Below are 23,152 nucleotides of genomic sequence, written 5' to 3' on the forward strand. Positions count from 1 at the left end.
GCGAGAGTTTTTTGACATACGTCGGCATGACATCAGAGCAAGGCGGACCGCACTCGGACACATTTCTAACCGGCATACATCTCGCGCTGATCACCGGTGATCGGTTCTGCGCAGATTTTGCTCATCTCAAACAAGCCTTATGTAACGTCTCTGGTTACTCACGTAACCATAGTTCCCTGAGAGGAGGGAACGAGACATTACGTATGGGGAAATCCATTTTCCTCGAATCATGAAGTCTGATAGAATAACTCTTTTGCTTGCAAATAGCCAATGGCAGTCCCGCCATCACCTGATTGGCTGACACTGCTCAATATAGGTGAGAGCGGGCGCCAAAAACCTCAGAATCTTAGCTGAACGAGTGTAAGGAACTGTGAGCCCTTCCCACACGGCAGGTTACGTAATGTCTCGTTCCCTCCTCTCAGGGAACTATGGTTACGTGAGTAACCAGAGACGTTCCCTTATCGAGTCGGTCTCTCGACATTACGTATGGGGAGCAATAAAACCCCCGCCGCGTGGGAAAAACCCCGCCCAGCTAGAACGAGCTGAAGATAGCACAAGCGCTAATCCCTATACAGCTCAGGAACCGCCACCGGACCTGGTCGAAACCACCTCTTGGCACAGAGCCAAGTCGGCAACCGCACCAACGTGGCCCCTCCCACACAGTTAAGCAACACTGAACTGAATGAGTGGGGAATTGCAGCAATGTGATTGGTGCTTAGGAATACACTGCCGGCTTATGAATGCGGGCATAATAATAAGGACACAACATAGAGAACAGATAGCTTTATATTGCTAATAACTCACGCTTAGTCGGAACCGCGGCTAGAGTGTGCGCCATTAGGGGCATGTTTAGCCTAGTCCAATGACAGCTCAGCTTTCTCTCCATGTACTGACAGTACGTGCGGTGTGAATGAAGGAATATTCAAGTTATAGAATCTCGCAAACGTATTACGCGACGACCAGCCTGCCGCGAAGCAAATGTCCTGGATAGACATACCTCTCGCCCACGCCCATGATGACGCCAAACTCCTAGTGGAATGGGCGTGCACTCCTATAGGGCAAACAGCTCCTCGAGAAGTATAAGCCAGTCGCACAGCCTCCACTATCCAGTGTGATAGCCTCTGTTTCGACAGCGCGCCGCCTTTCTTGGCACCCACGAAGCAAACGAAGAGCTGCTCTGAAGTTCGAAAATGGCTAGTTCTGTTCACATAAGCACGCAGGGCACGCACGGGGCACAAAGCGTCCTTCTGAGACTCTGAAATATTGACCACATCGGGGCAAAAAGCTGGAATTGTAATCACCTGGGCTCTGAATGAAGTTGAGAGCACTTTAGGCGAGTATCCGCGCTTGGGTAAAAGTCTGACCATGCAATCTTCCGGTCCAAACTGCATACATGCACTGTTCACTGACAGAGCCTGCAAGTCCCCCACCCGCTTACCGCAGGCTAGCGCGAACAAAAGCGCCGTCTTGAATGAGAGAACTTTGATGTCACTAGACTCAGCTGGTTCGAAAGGCGGGTCAGACAGCGCACTAAGCACTAACGACAGGTCCCACACAGGCATCTGACGAAGGCGGGGGGGGAAAAGCCGCCTCGCTCCCCGGAGGAAACCCGTTATCAAAGGGTGTTTCCCCACTGAATGGCCATCTATATTACGACAAGCAGCAATAGCGGCCACGTAAACCTTCAGTGTAGATGGTGAACTGCCAGCATCCAGACGTTCCTGTAGGAAGGTCAAAATAATGGCGATATCGCAATTCCTGGGGTCCTCCTCTTTGTCAACACACCAGTTAGCAAACACCCTCCACTTTAGAGCGTATAAGCGCCTCATTGAAGGGGCTCTAGCCTCTGCTATTGTCTGAAGTACCCGCTGTGATACTCCGTGCTGATCTGCCACACATGCAGGTCCCACAGCTCCGGGTTGGGGTGCCATATGGTCCCCCTCGCCTGAGATAGGAGGTCTCTTCTCGGCGGTATCCGCCACGGGGGAAAAAGCGCCATGTTCACTAGCTCCGGGAACCACGGCTGGTTGGGCCATTTCGGCGCTACCAGAACCAGCGCACATCTCTCCTCCCTGATCTTTTGCAGCACCAGCGGCATTAACTTGATCGGAGGAAAAGCATACTTCCGCCCCTTCGGCCAGCGGCTCGACAGTGCATCTCCCTTTAGAGGGGCCGTCGTCAATGCAAAGAACAGCGGGCAGTGGGCGTTCTCCTGCGATGCGAAGAGGTCGATCTCCGCTTTGCCAAACAGATTCCAGATCATGTTTACCGTCTGCGGATGAAGCCTCCACTCTCCGTGCACAATGCCGTCCCTGGACAGCATGTCCGCGCCGCAATTCAAACTGCCCGGCACATGTACTGCTCGAATCGACAGTAGCACTTTGTCCGTCCATAATAATAGCCGCCTCGCTAGCCCCTGCAGGGATCGCGAGCGTAAACCTCCCTGGCGATTTATGTACGCCACCACTGCCGTGTTGTCCGTTCTGATGAGAACATGACGGTCTTTCACAAATGGGAGGAACCCACGCAGCGCTAGATGAACCGCTTCCATCTCCAAGCAGTTTATATGCTAGCGCGTCCGATCTCCTGTCCACGTACCGAATGCCGGTCTGCCATCGCAGAGGGCTCCCCAGCCTGACAGCGACGCATCCGTAGTGACCACTACGCGTCTGACCACTCTGCCCAAAGCAGCTCCCTGCTCGAACATGGTCGTGCCGAACCACGGTGCTAGAGTCTCCAGACATGAACGCGTTATAACAAGGCGTTCCGTTCCCGCTCTCCATGCCCGCGGCTGTACGCGCCCCTGTAACCAGTGCTGAAGCGGTCTCATGTGTAATAAGCCCAGTCTGCAGACGGAGGCTGCAGCTGCCATTAGACCGAGTAGCCTCTGAAACGTCTTTAAGGGGATGGCTCTGCCTTGAACGAATAGGGCTAACACTCTCTGAATCGACTGGATTCTCGCCTCTGATAGCTTCGCGATCATAGTGCGCGAGTCCAGCACCATACCGAGGAATGTGATGGATTGGCACGGTTGAAGCGCGCTCTTCTGCATGTTCACAGACAGTCCCAAATCCGTCAGGTGAGCGAGGAGTCTGTGTCTGTGTTCCACAAGGACACTCCTCGACCGCGCGATGACTAACCAGTCGTCGAGATAGTTCAGAATGCGCATTCCACTGAGCTTCAGGGGAGCATTCATGCACATTGTAAACACACGGGGTGCCAGGGCCAGCCCGAAAGGCAGCACTTTGAACTGGTATGCCACACCCTCGAAAGCAAACCGAAGGAAGCGCCTGTGATGTGGGGCTATGTGAATGTGCGCGAGGATCTGCTTCACTGTTAACATTTTGAACGCGCGTTTCGCGAGCGCTTTGTTCAGTAATCTCAAATCCAAAATAGGGCGCATACCTCCGTCCTTCTTTGGTACAAGAAAATAACGGCTGTAGAAACCGGAGTTTTTCCGCTCTTCGGGAACTATCTCTACTGCTTGTTTGGCCAGGAGAGAGGAGATTTCTTCCCGAAGTAACGGGGCGCTCTGTTCTGACACCTCTGTCAAAATCACACCGCCGAAGCGGGGTGGTCTGCGAGCGAATTGGAGCGTATAGCCGCGTTTTATCGTGTTTAACACCCACATTGAAGCCGTCGGTAGTGTTGACCACGTACTCTGGTGACTCGATAGGGGGGGCTTTAATGAATGCTGCGGCGGGGGCTGGGCGCCAGCCACCGGGGAAGCATTGGCCGCTATATTGAGGGCAGATGGCTCGTCCGCGGCTCTTTGCACGGGGACATGAATAACCACCTTCTCGGGTTTCCCCGAGCTTCCGCTCTGCGAAACGTCTCCCGGGGGAGAGGTTTCGCTTATGGCGCGGGTAATAGTGTTGGGAGGAAGAAAGCTCTTTTGCTGAGACATGTAATGCACTTTGTTTATTGAAACAGAACACAGCGGTTTCAAAATCAACACATTCTCGTCGAACTCTGGGCGGGAACACGCCCTCTTTGCAGCGGGTCCGACGAACACGTCCCGCGCTCTCTCCTCCCCGACACACGCATCAGGAATGCCGCTCCTTTTTGCCCGCCGGGCGTCCTTGGCTACTAGAGGCCGGCTTCGCACCGAAGCGGGGCTGCTTTCTGAACTGCCTCTGGCGGAAGGGGGGCTCTGGCTCGCGACGTTCTGCCGCGCTCGGGGGCGCGCGTCTGGTAGGTCCCGCTGGGCGCTGTGCAGAGGAAGATCTGGATCTCGCCGCCGGGGGGGCTTGAGACCGTTTCGGCAGCAGATGCGGCATCATTCTAGACTGCTTGACGGTCTCTGCGTACTTGTCGGATAACGACTCCACCGCAACACCGAAGAGGCCCGTGGGGCTTACCGGAGCGTCCAGGAACTGCCTTTTGTCAGTATCGCGCATCCCCGACAGCGTTAGCCACAGATGGCGATGTAGGGCCACAAGACTAACCATATTGCGTCCGATTCCCTGAGCGACTTTCTTAGACGCCGCCAGAGCGAGATCTGCCGCCGTGCGCAGTTTTCTGAGCAACTCAGGGTCCGGGCTTCCCTCATCCAGGGACCCTAGGAGTCGCGTCTGGAAAACCTGCAGGATTGCCATCGTATGGAGGGCAGATGCTGCATGTCCTGCAGAAATGTAGGCCTTCTCAGCCATGTGGGCAGTAGCGCGACATGGTCTGGAAGGCAGTTGGGCGGTCTTCCAGCCAGGAGAAGACGCCAGATGAGCCGCGATGGCATCCTCGACGGGAGGCAACCGAGCGTACCCTAATTTCTCAGCTCCTTCCACTGTAGTCAGCAGCTGGGTACCTTGTGCATGGGCTCGGGCTGAGTAAGGGGAGCGCCATGATCTGGTGAGCTCCTCGTGGACCTCAGAGAAAAAGGGGGCGGGTCTCCGCGGGGCGGGGGCGGGTCTTCCTCGGAAGGAACCGTCCATCCATCTTTTCGATGGCAGCTCCTTGGGCGCCGTCCACTCCAGCTCCATATCTGCCACCGCTTCTGAGAGAGTGGCCATAAGCTCCGCATCCAAGGAGGCGGGGGCGCCTTCAGACGGAGACTCGGACCATGCTCCTGGGTCGGAGGCATTGGTGGACATGGCGTCATCATCGTCGTATCCAAACGAGACCATTCCCCGCGCTTCCTGAGGAGGGCGGTAAGAGGCCTCAGAGTAGGTCACGGGCTCTGCCATTGGCTATTTACAAGCAAAAGAGTTATTCTATCAGACTTCATGATTCGAGGAAAATGGATTTCCCCATACGTAATGTCGAGAGACCGACTCGATAAGGGAACGGCCCTTAACCGCACCGCAGAGACAGAGCCCCGGTTGCGCGTGCGCGCACTCACCGTCTTCAAACAACACGAGCGCTGTATGCTCTCTCTCCCTCGCCTCGCGCATATCAATATACGATAGTAAAAGGTAGGAAGACCGATTGTGTTATATAGATCAGTAGTTTGTTTAAATAAAGTGTTTGATTAGTTAACAAGTACATGTTCAGGAAATGCATCATACAAATTGTATGGGTTAACGTTAATGTAACGGTAAACGGACTATGCACGAAGCTCTTTTGAAGCTGTCAAATGGTGTTGCTATTTTACACTTAATTGTGATCATTGCTGCTCTGAGTTTTCTTATAGGCTACTGTTAAATCGTTGTTGTTGTTTTTGAAGAAGCATTAAGTTACTCTTGCCTCGGAGAAAACAACACGGGAATAGCTACAGTTGTGCATATAAATTACTAGTACGTATAGGGCTTGTATTACAACCTGTCGGCAATTTTCTACATCCTTTTTTGAACGTCGTATTACACTTGTATACTGCACAGCTGGTCGTCGGAGCTACAGAGCCCTCTGCTGGTAGGGAATCGTAAGATGGCCGCTCGAACACTTCCGGTGGCTTCACTGCCTGGTGCTCACGACGCCATCTTGCGCGCCCCCGACGTCACAGGCAGGCACAGGCTCTATGACGTCACAGGCGGGGTTCCTGAGTCAGAACACAGCGAGTCCAAGCCTTATATACACTGTCTGGTCCAACCTTGAACAGCATCTTGAGGATCCAACACACAACAGCATCTTCTCAATATACCAATACGAATCTATTGAAAAATGGCAACAGATAGAACAGGTGTCGTCCAGAACGGCCGGAGAACAGGCTCGAGGATACAAGGTATTTAAAGAAAATACTGCACAACAAAATATCTGTGTAACCATTACATGAATGTACCATTTGCTTATTGTAACTTTTCAAAATGAAACTTTATTTTTTATATTTTTCAACACTGAATCTAATACTATGCATATTTAACTATTCAAAATGTGTATTGTTGTTCAATCTCAGGCAACTTTATTTAATTTTTACAAGGTTTCTAAGCAAAAGATGGACGCATGTTTTCTCAGTCCTGTTACCGAAACTCATTTATTTCTGTTGTGTTGTGGCTTATTTCGTTTTATTGTGAAGACCGACTCGATAAGGGAACGGCCCTTAACCGCCCTTAGATATTACACAAAGTGTAATATCTAAAATATTAGATAAAATATTTAAAAACATAGATTGGATATAAAGTCAAACAACAATGCAAAACAAATCTGATTTCTGATAGATTTTAATCATTATATTTCATGGTAAAGTTTAGAGATAGAGAGTGGGGACATGCAGAAAATGCTATTTTTTAGTGTTCTATGTAGTTTTTATTTATGTTTTTAATTATACATTTTAAATTTGTAGTTAGCTTAATGTGCAGGACATTTTGCTTAATAATAAAATGTATTTTAGAGTTAATTTTCATGCAATTTTATACATATAATGACCTGGGGACAGAAATGTCACCCTTTCGGTGGAATGGCTTTTATAATAACTTGGAAATATGTTGTCTAATGCATACAGTTGTGAGTTGGGAGATGGAAAAACCCGAAGCAGACCGAGTGTTGTCCAGATCTGAATGGCAGCGCGTCCAGGACCGTGTGAACGGAGTGAATCGTCACAGCAGAAGTGTAATAGCAGCGGCTGAACAGCGGGAGGCGCTGCACATGCGCTCTAAAGAGCTCGTCAAACACTGGCCCAACACCATAGCTGTGAGTGACAGCATCGCACTGGAGTTACTGCATTTGTAGCTCTCTTATTGTGCGGGGCTCCGTACTTCCTAAAACTATATATGCGTAAACATCATGCTTTTTAATGACCTAATCACTTTTAAGGAAGAAAATAGGCCTTTTTATGAGTCTTTATTAAGAAATAAGAATAATTTATTTAAATTATAAATTATTATGATTATTAAAGTAAAGACGTCTGTCTATAGAAACATTGTCAGACACTTTTATTGTTTTTATATAGCCTTATTTAGACTTCTCGCTGTCTAATTTTCTTTTTGTGTCTGTGCCCCTATTATAATACTAAGTTTGTTACAATTTGGTATAATGTTAAATTGTAATTTGAATGTCATCTTGATGTGATATTTTAGTTTTTCTTCATTAAAAATAAATAAATAAAAGAATACCTGGGTCTCTGAGGGTTATAATATGAGACTGGATGTTTACAGTAACAAAGTACAACAAACAAATCTGATTTTGTCCTTACAGGGAGAACGACTGAAAAAACTGGAGGCGAAATCAATTCGAGAGGCGATGGAAGAGGAGGAGAAGAAACGTATCGACTTGGAAGCAGCAAGATATCAGGCCCAGATACGAAAGGAGATAATTGAGGAAACTAAAACCCAGCAGTACCACCAGACGGACAGAGTCAAAGGCCTCCATGTGTGTGTCTTACGTTATTAGACCACAAGTGTTTTTCTGTGGTGAAATGTTAGTAGAAACGATCCTCTTGTTGTTCTAGAGCGCTCTGAGGCTGGCGGAGGTCCTGAAGGAAAGAGAGGCTCAGATCGAGCTCAAGCGCATGAGGCAGAACGCCAGCAGAGCCGTGGACAGAGAGATCTTGGCCCGAATGGCTTGCAGAGAAGAGCAGGCGGTCCAGCAGGAGCGACAGAAAGCACTGCAGAGAAAACGAGACCAACTGGCCATTTCTGAGTGCTTGAAACTACAGTAAGGAGAAATTAAAGTGCATTTATGCTTCAGTGCATACACAGCTAACACAAATATGCTCTAAGGACTTTTTGATAACGTTCCAATTAAGATATAAATGTTATTTCTGAATGTTCCCTAAACGTTCAAAGTGTCAACAACATTTAAAATGTTTTTATTTATTTTTATTCTTCAAACACTGTGGGAATGTTACTTTTGAACAGTGTTGGGGAAAGTTACTTTTAAAAGTAATACATTACAATATTGTGTTACGTTAAAATTAACTAATTGTATTACTTAGTTAGTTTAATGGAAAGTAGTGTTATGTTAATGTTGTTACTTTTTCTGTAAAAAAAAAACACTCCACGAATTATGTATAAGTTCTGTTTTGTGTTAATGTTTTGAGAACATGATTAAAGACCAGATAACTTTGAACAAACATAATGTTACTAGAAGAACGTTTGTTCGTAACTTTGAGAGAACCGTATCTAAAGTTCTGAGAACATTCCCTGTTAGCTGGGAATCACCTTAATGTGTCAATGTGTCTGACGTTTCCTCCTTTATTAGGGTTAAGGAGCATGACATGAAGAAGGAGCAGGAGAGGAGAAGGGAGGCTGAAGAGATGAAGCAACTCCGAGATCTTCATCTGAGGGAACAGGCCATCAAAGAGCGCCAGAATCGAGAAGTGAAGAGAAAAAGAATGATTGCTTTTCGTGTAAGCCGGTTGTTGGACAACATTCACACTGTAAAAGCAGATCGAATCAGATGCGGTTTTGAAATCCCTTCTTCTGTCTTCCATCAGGACCATTTGACCAACAGAGAGCTGACAAAAGCAGCGGAGGCTCGGAGGCAAGAGGAAGAGGAGGAGAAGAGAAAGCAGATCGCCAGCCAGAGCGAAAAAGTGACGAGAATGAGGAGAGAAAAACAGGAGGAAACATTTAGGTATTGTACATTTAGGTATTGTACATAAGACAATGGAAATGCGTCCTGTGGTGGATATTAATCACACTCATTAGTGTCAGAAATTAACTTCTTTATTTTCAGGAGCATTTTTGCACATTTATGAGGGCTAACACGCATCAAAAACACAGCATGCTGATTAATTATGTTAAACACTTCCAACCCATACTAACATTTATATATTAAATGCTTAGACAACAGATAAAATAACTTTGGGTGCATTTTAGGCATTTTTGTTACTTTAAAACTGTGAATCTCTAGAGATCATGGGCTTCCAGTGATATTTTAGTATTATTTATAGTATACAGTATTTAGCAATGTTTTGAATGACCTTTTATTATTATTTTCAGAATTGTGTGCTTTTGTCATTTTTCCCCCTGTTTTTTTTATTTTATTTCTTTTGAGTTTTATTTTATATTTACTTCAGTTTTAGTAATTTTAGTACTTCAACTTGCAAAGTGAAATGTTATTTCAATTAGTTGCCAAGGCAACATTTCTAAGTTCAAGGTTAAAGTTTCTCATCTAATATTTTTATTTTTAGCTTCCTAACACTGTAAAACCTAACGCTCAAAATAATCCATTGTTTTGAGTAGAGCCAACTCACATTATACAAATTAGTTCCATCAAATTAACATACGATACTTACAATTTTATGAATATTTTAACATTTATTTTTTCTTTTGAGTTCACAAAACTGACACATTTTAAGTAAGTTGAATTGTTTCGTTGTTTTGAGTTCTATGAACTTGTTTCTTTTAATTTTGACAAACTTAAATTTAACTGAAACTGGGCTGGGATTTTTATTTCCCAGCATGCTTTGCAATGACACTCAAAAGGGAGAGTAAATGCTAAAATTAAGTGTCATATAATGGTTTTTGTGCCAGATTAATGTTAAGTGGGAGATTTAGTAGTGTTTAATGTTTTGTTATGCTAGTTTAGAAGAGTTTCTGTTATGTTGGGTTTTTTGGGGAGTTACCATCATGGCCGGTGACGAGTTTGGTTTGAGAACAGTGTGTGTTAAATGTTTTAAGTTGATGTACTCATTCCGCAAGGGCTATGATATGCTGATACTATAGGTAGCACTTATTGAATTAGCTGGTTAAATCCAGCCAAGTTTCCACTACTAAAAATATTGAAGTTGAGATTACATGAGAATTTTAAGTTGTGTATGAATTATCTTACTCAAATATTTCAAGTTAAAAGCAATTAAAATATATTATTACAAAACAAAAATCTGCAAGCTCTGCTTACTTACACATTCAATTTCTTAACTTAAACAATTTGATGTAACTGATTACCTCAAATTATTTGAGTTTTGCTAACTTAGTTATTCGGGTGTATTTAATCAACTAGAAACTGCTCTAAGTGTTTGTTTCAAATTCAAACGTGCTTGCAAACCAGTTCCAATCTTTAATTTGTCTGTGAAAGGTATTTTGGGAACATTGACATATCATTTGACATCCACATTCTTACAACTTGCTCATTCATGAATCACATCTAACTGGGAAGGTTATTGAATTAATGGAAGTTCACTGAGTGGGAAGCCTGGAGAAAGTATAATTCTTTCCACTGTCTCAGAACTGGGCTTGTATTTGTCTTTATTTTTGCCTTTTAGAGCGTCAAAGACATAGAGAGACTGTTATACAGAAGTTAGCCGTGCAGAAGCAGGAAAAAATCAGCAATGAGGAAGATATCATCGCAAAAGCAGTCGCTGAACGTGAGGCCAGACGGGCCCGAGTGCAGCGCGAGAAAGAAGAAAAACATGCAGCCATGTTGAAATCTATCTCTGCACACAGAGAATCCAGGGTAAATGACCTATTCCTAATGTTTTTATACATCGTTAGTCTCATAGCATAATAGCTATGAGGCTAACGACATGTAAACATTTTTAAATCTCCGCTCCGCGTCATGCCTAACAACGGCCCTCAGCTGTTCCACTGTAAAACACGGCTTCGCGGGGCTTATTGCTTAATTTTACCACAGTGATGCTGGGTTTATGAGCATCACACGGTTTATATATAGAATTTGAAATGCATTTATTGAAATAAACATTTTTCTCAACTCTATATCAGAGGCAAGAGCTGGAACGAAAGGCAGAGGAAGAAAAACAGAAAGCTCTGGAGATGCTGAATGCAAAGAAGGAAGCAGATCAAATCTTCATGGAGAAGCAAAAACTTCAAGCTCAAAAAGCTAAAGAAGAAGGAAAAGCACTCCAATACACATACATACAACAAATGAAAGAAAGTGCGTTCAGCTTTTAAAAAAAATACTATTAAGCATCCACCCTAGACAACGCATCTGCGATAATATTGTCTATTCCCCGGACATGCACAATTTGGAGGTTAAAAGGTTGAAGCAATCAGCGCATTAACCTACGATTTGAATTGTATATGCGACTGAGGAATTTGAGTGGGTCATGGTCAGTATAGACCTTAACTGGATGTACCGTAGAACCTAAATACACTTTCGAAGTGTTGAATAGCCAGGACTAAAGCCAAAGTCTCTTGCTTGATAGTGGAGTACTTTCGCTGGGCAGAATTACATTTCTTAGAGAAGAAACTCACGGGATGGTTTACGTTGTCTACGCCTGATTGCAAAAGTACGGCACCGGCGCCTACGCTGCTGGCGTCCACAGCAAGCTGAAGGCGAGTGTAATAAGACTTTAGCCATGAAAATGTCACAAGTAACAGAAATAAGCGCAAATGTTAGAGCATGTCAGAACACCTCAGGGACCCAGAAAACCCCTCAGACCCCAGAGGGTTAAAATGTCAACAGCCTTAGATAGAACAGGTGTCGTCCAGAACGGTCGGAGAAAAGGCTCGAGAAAACAAGGTTTTTAAAGAATTCAAAATACTGCACAACAGGGGGGCGCTGCCGAGCATCAATGGAGTAGGACGTGAGTTTGTTAGCTCCTGCCGATTTCAGTTAATATTGTTATTTTTCTGCGCTTTTTCGTTACATATTTAGTATAGTTTTACTCCTCAACATTTTTTACTAAAAAGTCTAACTCCGGACTGCATAAGATGGCTGGAAAGATTTCTAAAACTCGCAAAACTATTTAGACACAACTGCGGCCTGGTCTGCAAGTTGCGACCGCGTCTTCGAGTGGATCATCTGTTACCTCAGAGGTCGAGGGCACCTCGACGGATGCCAACCTTGACATCGCTGCACTCAAGCTCGAGTTATTGGCCTCGGTGAGGAAAGATATTGCTGATATTTTTAAAAAGGAACTCCAGGATACTCTCGGGGATGCTTTGCCTACTATTAAGCTTGACCTGCAAGCGGTGAAGTCACAGCTGGCGAATGATAAAGCTGCTACCGATGCTACCATGTCTGAGCTAAAAGGTACGGTCGGAGAGATGGAGCACGCACTCTGAGTGCTCAGATGACATCGCCGAGATGAAAACAACTATCGAGCGCTTCACAGCTAACATAGCCATGCTGGAAAATAAATGTGAAGACTTGGAGTCCAGATCACGGCGTAACAACATCAGGATAGTGGGAGTACCGGAGGGCCCTGACACCTGTACCACGGCTGCTGTGGCCGCCTTACTGAAGGAAGCGTTCAATCTGGAAAAGGAGCCGCTTTTGGACCGGTTCCACCGGACCCTCCAACCCAAACCCAAGCCTGGTGATCGTCCACGAGCCATTGTGTGCAGATTTCATTATTACAGTGACTGTGTTGACATTCTGCGCCGCGCGAGAGAGCTCCGGCAGATTAAAGTCAGAGACGCGACCGTCTCAGTTTTCCCTGACCACACTGTCAAGATAGCTCGGGCTCGGGCTGCATTCAACGAGGTCAGACGTCAACTTCGTGGCATTGACGGTGCTCGATATGGTCTGTTTCATCCAGCGCGTCTTCGCATCACATACAACGGTGTTGAGAAGGATTTCGTTTCTGCGGAGGAAGCCAGCGACTTTGTCAAAACTTTGGTTCCTGGGTGAGCTCCAACAGCGTTTCTGATCTATGTTCTAGTAGGCCTATTCCTTAGAGGTTGTGAATACAGCAGTCTTAATTTGTTTAGTATTAGGTGGTTTTCTAGCTTGCTGCACTTACTAGATCTGATCAACATTACCTCATTTTATGCTTTCTGCATCTATTTGCACAGGACTGAGGGCCCACTGTTATTTGTATTTTCGCGTGCTTTACTGTATTCATGCGCATATGTTTAACGTTAAATAGTGTTGAGATCAGCGGGAGTTTTTTTCTCTTTTTTTCTTCTCTTACTTTTGTTTGGTTTGCATGGTCTCCGAGTTGTTCAACGGTGTTGTGGACAACTTTTGTTTACTGTGGGAAGCACTGCTGTCTCCTTTGTTCTGTGGTTATATGGGGACTTTGGGTGCATTTGTGTTTAGGGGTATGTTGGGAGGGGAGGGGGGCCCACCTCGGCTCTATATGATCATTTTCAAAAATAAATTCTTTTTTTTTTCAAATGGTTAATGGCAATATAGATCCCAGCATTGCTGGGTCAGGCACACCTCTCAGATTCATCAGTTGGAATATCAGAGGTATGGGTAATCCTGCTAAGAGATCTAAGGTTTTTGCACACTTGAAACGTTTAAACTCTGATTTAGTTTTTTTGCAGGAGACTCATCTTCGTGTTAAAGACCATGTTAGGTTAGATTGCCCTTGGGTAGGTCAAGTCTTTCACTCAAACTTGAATTCAAAAGCTAGGGGAGTCGCTATTCTAATTAACAAAAAAGTCCAGTTCTCATCCACTGACGTTATTGCTGATAGGAATGGCAGATACCTCATGGTTGCTGGTACCCTGATGCAAAAAAAGGTTTTGTTGGTGAATGTATATGCCCCGAACTTCGATGATGTTGAATTCGCTAACAGATTGCTGAGTAACATCCCCTTCTTGAATACACACCTGCTGATTTTCGGTGGGGATTTAAATTGTGTTTTCGACCCAATCTTAGATCGGTCTAATCCTCGAAATGTATCTCAATCTGCTATGTCTAAAACTTTCTCTGATTTTATGAAACAGTATGGTCTTATTGATCCATGGAGATCTCGTAACCCCTCTATTAAAAAATTCTCTTTCTTTTCCCAGGTGCACCATTCATATTCTAGGATTGATTATTTTTTTATTGACAGTACGCTTAATTCATGTGTTAATTCTTCGGACTATTTAGGTATTGTAATCTCTGACCATTCACCTTTACTATTAGATATTCAACTTTCTACCTATAAACGTAGCCCACCACTTTGGAGATTTAACATTTAATATTCAATAATATTATTGATCTGCCAATTTCTTTTAGAAACAAACTTTGTTATATTGTTTTCATGTTATCACTGTGAAGCGCTTTGATACAATCTGTATTGTAAAAAGCGCTATATAAATAAAGGTGACTTGACTTGACTTGAATTTAACTCTCTCCTTTTGGCAGACCAAGAATTCTGCAAATTCATTTCAAACTCTATTGATGAGTTCTTGTCTTTCAATCATAATGAATCATCTTCATATTCATTGCTGTGGGAGACACTTAAATGTTACCTGAGAGGTCAAATTATTTCTTATTCTGCTCTTTCTAATAAAAAGATTAATGCCAGGCTTAATGCACTTACATCTGTGATTGGGGACCTTGATCAAAGATTCGCGCTGAACCCTTCTCCAGAACTTCTTAAGCAGCGTCTTGATCTGCAAGCAGAATTTGATCTCATCTCAACTAAAGAGGCAGAGCGCTTGCTATTACGCAGCCGTGGCTCATACTACGAATATGGCGACAAGGCAAGTCGTTTACTGGCACATCAGTTACGACGGCAGGCCACTTCCCGTCTGATACCTACTATTAAAAACACGTATGACACTATTACTACAGACCCCTTGGAAATTAATGCTATTTTTAAATCATTTTACTCTTTATTATATAAATCTGAATTTCCTACTGACAACACTAAAATGAATACATTTCTTCAGAATCTTTCGAACCCTGTCATTGATACAAATACTGCCACGCAAATGGACTCTCCACTCTCTCTTGAAGAAGTATTAATAGCAATTAATGCTATGCAATCTAATAAAGCCCCAGGCCCCGATGGGTTTCCGATTGAATTTTTAAAAAAAATTATTGGCAAATTGGCACCGTTACTTTTATCCGTATTCAATGAATCCCTAGAAAGTGGTTCATTACCACCAACCTTGACACAAGCCACTATCGCTCTCCTTCTCAAAAAGGACAAAGATTCGACCTCCTGTGGGTCTTACAGACCATTGTCTTTGCTTAATGCTGACGTCAAGGTATTGGCTAAAGTAATTGCATCCCGCTTAGAGAATGTGCTTCCTCATATTATATCTGATGAGCAAAATGGTTTTATAAAGGGACGTCAACTGTTTTTTAGTACCCGTACACTTTTCAATATAATTTATTCAAAACACTCGGCTGAACTTCCTGAGCTTGTGATTTCTTTAGACGCAGAAAAGGCATTCGATAGGGTAGAGTGGGAATACTTGTTTGCAGTTCTGAAAAAATTTGGATTTGGTGAAAAATGTATTTCTTGGATTCGCCTCCTTTACTCATCCCCCAAGGCTAGTGTTCATACTAATGATGTTTATTCTGATTATTTTGCCCTTGGACGTGGAACTCGCCAAGGTTGTCCTTTATCACCTTTGCTCTTTGCTATTGCTATCGAGCCTCTGTCAATTACATTAAGATCTTCCCCTTTATTCAAAGGTATCACCCGTAATGGATTCGAATATAAATTATCACTTTATGCGGATGATTTGTTATTGTATATAACTGATCCTACACTTTCCATCCCTGCGGTTTTGGGTATTCTGGAGAACTTCAGCGCTTTTTCAGGTTACAAATTAAATTTGGAGAAAATTGAGTGTTTTCCCATTAATACTGCAGCATGTCAGTTGCAACAGTCAGATTTGCCTTTTCGATTTAGTCCATCAGGGTTCCAAATACCTAGGTGTTAATGTGACTCGTTCTTTATCTAGCCTTGCGTCTGCGAATTTCACTCCCCTTATCTCTAGGATTACATCTAATATTCAAAGATGGGGTAACCTCCCCCTTTCACTAATCGGCAAGATTAATGTTGTTAAAATTAATATTTTACCGAAATTTCTTTTTTTATTCCAGTCAATTCCTCTTTTTTTGCCAAAACATTTCTTTGACTCATTTGATAAGATAATTTGTTCTTTTATTTGGGGCGGAAAATCACCTAGTATTCGTAAAACTCTACTGCAGAGATGCAGACTTAATGGAGGACTGGCATTACCTAATTTTTTAACTTACTATTGGGCAGCTCACATCCATAAACTTTGCTACTGGTTAAAATCCCCTGGATCCTCTTGGTGTAAACTAGAACTATCATCCTGTAGGGGATCTTCTATACCTGCTCTACTTTATTCCTCTTTACCTACGAAACCTTCTCTATACACTGATAATCAAGTGGTTCTTAACACACTCAAAATCTGGTATCAATTTAGACGACACTAAATTTGTAGATGCATCTTCCTTGGGTCCTATCAATAACAACCATTTATTTCCTCCATCACTTTCGGACTCGACATTTTTACTGTGGTATGACAAGGGTGTTTTGCAATTCAGAGATTTATATGTAGATGGTGTCTTTGATAGCTTTACCAATCTGTCATCTCGCTTTGAACTCCCTGTTACTCATCTGTTTCGCAATTTTCAAACTCGCAACTTTGTGGCTAAGTGTTTCCCTAATTTCCCTTCTTTACCTCCAGTGCATCGGTGGGAAACCATGCTTTCATTTGTCCCTCATCACAGGGGAATCATTTCAAAGCTATATGACATTATCTTAGCTTTTAGCGACCATTCAAATGACAAACTTAAGGGTACATGGGAAAGGGAACTGGGAATACAAATACAGGAGGAGTCTTGGGAACAGGCCATAGAGAGGATACGTTCTACCACCTCTTGTGCTCGTCTTGGACTTATTCAATTCAAGGTTTTACATAGGGTACATTTCTCTAAGCTTAGACTATCTGAAATATATCCGGAAGTGGAAGACAAATGTGATAAATGCCATGGCTCCCCTTGTCATCTTAGCCACATGATTTTTTTTTTGTCCTGATTTGGTAGATTTCTGGGTGGCTTATTTTAATATTATGTCCTCTGTTCTTGGGGTAAATCTCCAACCTTGTCCTCTGATTGCTATATTTGGGATTCCTGACCCCTCAATGGCACTTAACCGTACACAAAAGGACATCATAGCTTTCACATCCTTACTAGCAAGACGCTCCTTATTGCTACATTCTAAGTCTGCTAAATATCCTTCTATCTCCCGTTGGCTCAGAGACATCATGTATTTTTTTAAACTTGAGAAAATTAAATATACATTGAGAGGATGTATTCAAGAAACCAATTTGAAATGATTAGAGCTTTGTGACATGGTGGAAGTAGCCATCAGAGGATGGGTACATGGTGGCCATAAAGGGATGGACATGGTCAGAAACAATGCTCAGGTAGGCCGTGGCATTTAAACGATGCCCAATTGGCACTAAGGGGCCTAAAGTGTGCCAGGAAAACATCCCCCACACCATTACACCACCACCACCAGCCTACACAGTGGTAACAAGGCATGATGGTTCCATGTTCTCATTCGGTTTACGCCAAATTCTGACTCTAACATCTGAATGTCTCAACAGAAATCGAGACTCGTCAGACCAGGCAACATTTTTCCAGTCTTCAACTGTTCAATTTTAGTGAGCTCTTGCAAATTGTAGCCTCTTTTTCCTATTTGTAGTGGAGATGAGTGGTACCCGGTGGAGTCTTCTGCTGTTGTAGCCCATCTGCCTCAAGGTTGTGCGTGTTGTGGCTTCACAAATGCTTTGCTGCATACCTCGGTTGTAACGAGTGGTTATTTCTGTCACGGGATGGGTAAATCAGGAAGCGAGGATCCAAGTGCAGGAAGGATATTTATTAAACAAACAAAACAAACTACAAACCAAAACTATCCCATAGGGGAAAACAAGAGAGAACTCGGGTATGCACTGAAAACACAAGGGAAACATAGATAACGAACCAGCACAGGACTGCAAACACAGGGAGACTAAATAGGGAACAAACAAAGGAACATAACGAGGCAGGCAGGTAAGGGACATTAAACAATAACGAGATAACAAGATGGGCGGGGTTTGACAATTGACAGGAGAGCACATGGCACAAGGAAATAACATGACAGCCATGTGCTCACAACAGACCAGACTAACACAAACACATGACAAACCGGGAGTGTCACAGCTCTGTCACTATACCAAGAGAAAACCCAGACAAGGGTGACAGAACTGTGACACTACCCCCCCTCAAATGAACGCCACCTGGCGTTCCCAAGGAGGGACACCAAAAACAAGACAAGAACATCAAACGTGCAAGACCAAAGAGCAGACAAGACAAGCAGATCAGAACACTTACACAGAGAGGGGAGGGAGGGATGGCAGCCAGGGAGGGACGGGAGGGTTGAGCCAGGGGGGGAAGGGCGGGTCCCGACTCCAGGCTGAAGACCAGGGTGGCTCAGACAGCCCATCGGGCGGCCAGGGTGGATCCGGCTGTGCAGGCGGCAAGGGCGGATCCGGCTGTGCAGGCGGCAAGGGCGGATCCGGCTGTGCAGGCGGCAAGGGCGGAGAAGGCTGTGCAGGCGACCAGGGCGGAGCAGGCTGTGCAGGCGACCAGGGCGGAGCAGGCTGTGCAGGCGACCAGGGCGGAGCAGGCTGTGCAGGCGACCAGGGCGGAGCAGGCTGTGCAGGCGACCAGGGCGGAGCAGGCTGTGCAGGCGACCAGGGCGGAGCAGGCTGTGCAGGCGACCAGGGCAGTGAAGCCCGTTCAGACGGCCATGGCGGTGAACCCCATTCGGACAGCCATGGTGGAGAGAACCCTTCGAGTGGCCATGGTGGAGAGAACCCTTTGGGCGGCCATGGAGCAGGAACAGACACCGGCTCAGAAACAGAAGCAGACACCAGCTCAGGATCAGAAGCAGACACCGGCTCGGCGACAGCCATCTTGTCCGGAGACACTGGCTCGGCGTGAACAGTCTCTGGATCGGCAGACGTGACGTGAACAGTCTCTGGATCGGCAGACGTGACGTGTTTGGGCGGCGCCGGCGGGACAAGGCGTCTGGGTGGCGCCGTCAGGGCGAGACGCTTGGGTGGCGCCGTCAGGGCGAGACGCTTGGGTGGCGCCGTCAGGGCGAGACGCTTGGGTGGCGCCGTCAGGGCGAGACGCTTGGGTGGCGCCGGCAGGGCGAGACGCTTGGGTGGCGCCGGCAGGGCGAGACGCTTGGGTGGCGCCGGGAGGGCGAGACGCTTGGGTGGCGCCGGCAGGGCGAGACGCTTGGGTGGCGCCGGCAGGGCGAGACGCTTGGGGATGGCTTCCAAGCCCTGTGGAATCGCCGACGACCCTCTCCTCCTCCTCCGTTTACGAGATCTCGGCGGTGCAAAAGGAAGAGTGGACTTTGGAATCGCCGAAGTCAGAACCTCCAGGACGACAGCAGGCTGCTCGGGGACGGCCTCCGGGACGACAGCAGGCTGCTCGAAGACGGCCTCCGGGGCGACAGCAGGCTGCTCGAAGACGGCCTCCGGGGCGACAGCAATAGTTGGCACCTGCTTCCTCCTCCTCCGCCGTGTCTGATGGCGAGGTGGGGGCGCCAAGCCTTCCGCCTCTGGAACCGCTGCAGGTTCTCCGAGGTCCACTGGGACCGCTGTAGTCTGCCTCACTGCGGGGCTCCTTAGTCGGTCCAGACAGTCAACGAACCCCCAGAACGTTAAGCGGTCCAGTCCCGCCATTGTCCACACATCGATGGGCTCATCAAGGGCATAGTTAAAAAGGTCCTTAAGGGCTGTCTCACCTAGCCCCAGCCCCTCTGCAGCGGAACTAAATTTAAGCGCAAAGTCTCTCACATTCGTTCCCTTTTGACGAAGGGAACTCAAGGCGGTGAATTTAACGATGCGCTCGTACTGCGGGCAAAAAATAGGAGGGACTGGTCGCTGGTGTGAATCCTTCCGCTGAATCCTCATCTTTGGCTGGTTCGTTCTGTCACGGGATGGGTAAATCAGGAAGCGAGGATCCAAGTGCAGGAAGGATATTTATTAAACAAACAAAACAAACTACAAACCAAAACTATCCCATAGGGGAAAACAAGAGAGAACTCGGGTATGCACTGAAAACACAAGGGAAACATAGATAACGAATCTGTTACCTTATCGACTACAGTAAAAGACCTGGGTGTTATACTAGACCGCAACTTGTCTTTCGAAAATCATATTTCGTATGTTACAAGAACAGCTTTTTTCCACCTTAGAAACATTGCTAAATTACGTAACATGCTATCTGTTTCTGATGCAGAAAAGTTAGTTCATTCATTCATGACCTCGAGACTAGATTACTGTAATGCTTTATTAGCTGGTTGTCCTGCATCCACAATAAACAAGCTACAGTTAGTCCAAAATGCAGCCGCTAGAGTTCTTACTAGGTCGAGAAAATATGATCATATAACACCGATTCTATCATCTCTGCACTGGTTACCTATTAAGTTCCGTATCAATTACAAAGTACTACTACTGACCTATAAAGCCCTAAATGGTTTAGCTCCTGTGTATTTAATGGATCTTCTATCGCCCTACAATCCATCGCGTTCTTTAAGATCCCGAAATTCGAGGCTTCTGGTCATTCCTAGGATATCTAAGTCCACTAAAGGAGGGAGGGCGTTCTCATATTTAGCTCCTAAACTCTGGAATAGCCTTCCTGATATTGTTCGTGGCTCAGACTCGCTCTCCCAGTTCAAAACTAGATTAAAGACGCATCTCTTCAGCCAAGCATTCACATAATGCTTACCTTTTATACCACTGTTGAATCAGATCGACTGCATTAATATTATGAACAGCAGCTACGCTAATTATCTCCCATCTGCTTTTCTGCTGTTATCTCGGGACGCTAGTCCCGAGGTAAATAGCGTTCGTCAGCTCCAGTTTGTATCCAGCCTCTCACGGAGACTTCAGATGCTCCAACACCTGCGATGAGACGACTCGACGCCTGTGAAGAGACGACTCAACGCCGGCGATATGTTATGCCCTAAATTAATACATGATGATTAACTAACTATATTCTTCTATGTACATTTCTGAAATGCACTTTCTGTAAAGCTGCTTTGAAACAATATGTATTGTGAAAAGCGCTATACAAATAAATTTGAATTGAATTGAATTGAATTAATTGGGGAAGAGACATTGCGCTCAAACACATGTATAGGAACAAACACCAGAGCTGGGGGACGTAATACCCCCACCCCGAAATGGTGACCTGTCGCCATACCTGGAACATGAGAACACTCATTTTTACTCACGAATTCTGTGTTTCAGCTCAATGTTTGAGCCAACCCAGACAATAGAGTTCCAGCTATAAATAATCACTACCTCGTTCAAGGCGTATCTGCATGCGAAAAGAAGTTAGAATTACACAGGAATGTATTATTTTGGCGTATATGGTTAAGTCACAGGCAAATCGCAACTATGCGCGACGCAATACCTAGTATTGCTACAGACTTACATTAGGTTAGCAAGCCCAATAAATTAAAATAAATCCCAAAACAATCTATATATATATATATATACATATAGTGTTGTTTTATTATTATTAACTATAACCTAAATGTATAGACCATATTCAGTAAATAAGGACACATGCAAGTTCATTTTCACAATAAACAAAACGTTTTTGTTTTTTTCCAAGTAAATTTTTTTTTTAATACTATTAAGCATCCACCCTAGACAACGCATCTGCGATAATATTGTCTATTCCCCGGATATGCACAATTTGGAGGTTAAAAGGTTGAAGCAATAGACTCCAGCGCATTAACCTACGATTTGAATTGTACATGCGACTGAGGAATTTGAGTGGCTCATGGTCAGTATAGACCTTAACTGGATGTACCGTAGAGCCTAAATACACTTCGAAGTGTTGAATAGCCAGGACTAAAGCCAAAGTCTCTTGCTTGATAGTGGAGTACTTTCGCTTGGCAGAATTACATTTCTTAGAGAAGAAACTCACGGGATGGTTTACGTTGTCTACGCCTGATTGCAAAAGTACGGCACCGGCGCCTACGCTGCTGGCGTCCACAGCAAGCTGAAGGCGATCGAAGAAGAGGAGAAGAAACGTCTCGACATAGAAGAAGAGAAATACCAGGCCCAGATACGAAAGGAGGCCATTGAGAAAGCAGAAACCAAGCAGTATACCAGACCGACAGAGTGAAAGGCCTCCATGTTCGTGTCTTACGTTATTAGACCACAAATCGTCGTGCGAAAAAAGAACTGAAAGACTCTGTGGCAAAGAACACCGCTCTCATTGTTGAGGAGGAAACCCAGTTCCAGAAATACGCCAATCAAGTCATCGAAACAGCCGAGAAGGCAGGGAGAAACATCTACCCACTCCTAAAGAACAAGCGGTCAGTCCGTAGATACGGCAAGAGCGTGCAAGCGTTTTTATAATTAATATCCAGTTCTCCTGTTGCTCAGTTTACTATTTGACACAAGGCAAGGCTATTTCGATTCTTTGCATTGAGTGAAATTAAAGTTAAAGACATCAAAATAAAAATGGAATTCACTTGAACAATATTTTGATGAGAACAAAAAGTGCCACATCAACTGTAGTTTCGTAGGTATAACCGGACAAAATATGAACAATAGCTAGGAAAAAAACAAGTGGCGATGAAAAACAAATTAATTTATTTTTTAACAAGCATGTAAACAGAACACCTTATCTCAAAGTTGAGAGAACTCAGCTTGGCGGAAAGATCTCTTTTTTCTCCACGAAGGCCCGACCAGCTACAAAGTAGGCAACCTTTCCTGCTTTCCGTGCCTCGTCGACTAACGGCCACAACTTCATTCTACCATCTCTGTCGGCCTTGCAAAGATCCTCTCTAAAACGCAGACCATTTTCCCGTAGATAAGCGGAGTTTTTGGCTGCCGCCCGTACTGCTGCTCTGTGTATACGCGAAGAGAACTGGATGATTACACCGCGGGCAGAATTTTCTTCACACCAACACGATGCACTGTGTCGATCACATCCGGAAGATGGTCAGCGTGCTCTGGCAGTAATTTCTGACAAATGCCAACCACTTCTCTCCTTACATTTTTTTCATCGATATTATCTGACAGGCAGTGTAATTTCAAATTCCAACGTCTGGAATACCGCTCCAATTCAGTGATGCGTG

At 45.0% G+C, this 23,152-nt stretch overlaps 1 pseudogene; it reads left to right on the forward strand.

Annotated features, from left to right (window-relative positions):
• The first annotated feature begins 6,888 nt into the window (after positions 1-6,888).
• LOC130076417 (cilia- and flagella- associated protein 210-like) lies at positions 6,889-22,427 on the forward strand (annotated as a pseudogene).
• Positions 22,428-23,152: the final 725 nt, after the last annotated feature.

The sequence above is a fragment of the Rhinichthys klamathensis genome, unplaced genomic scaffold, assembly GCF_029890125.1.
Source record: "Rhinichthys klamathensis goyatoka isolate OS25496 unplaced genomic scaffold, OSU_Roscu_1.1 h1tg000647l_1, whole genome shotgun sequence".
NCBI lineage: Eukaryota > Metazoa > Chordata > Actinopteri > Cypriniformes > Leuciscidae > Rhinichthys > Rhinichthys klamathensis.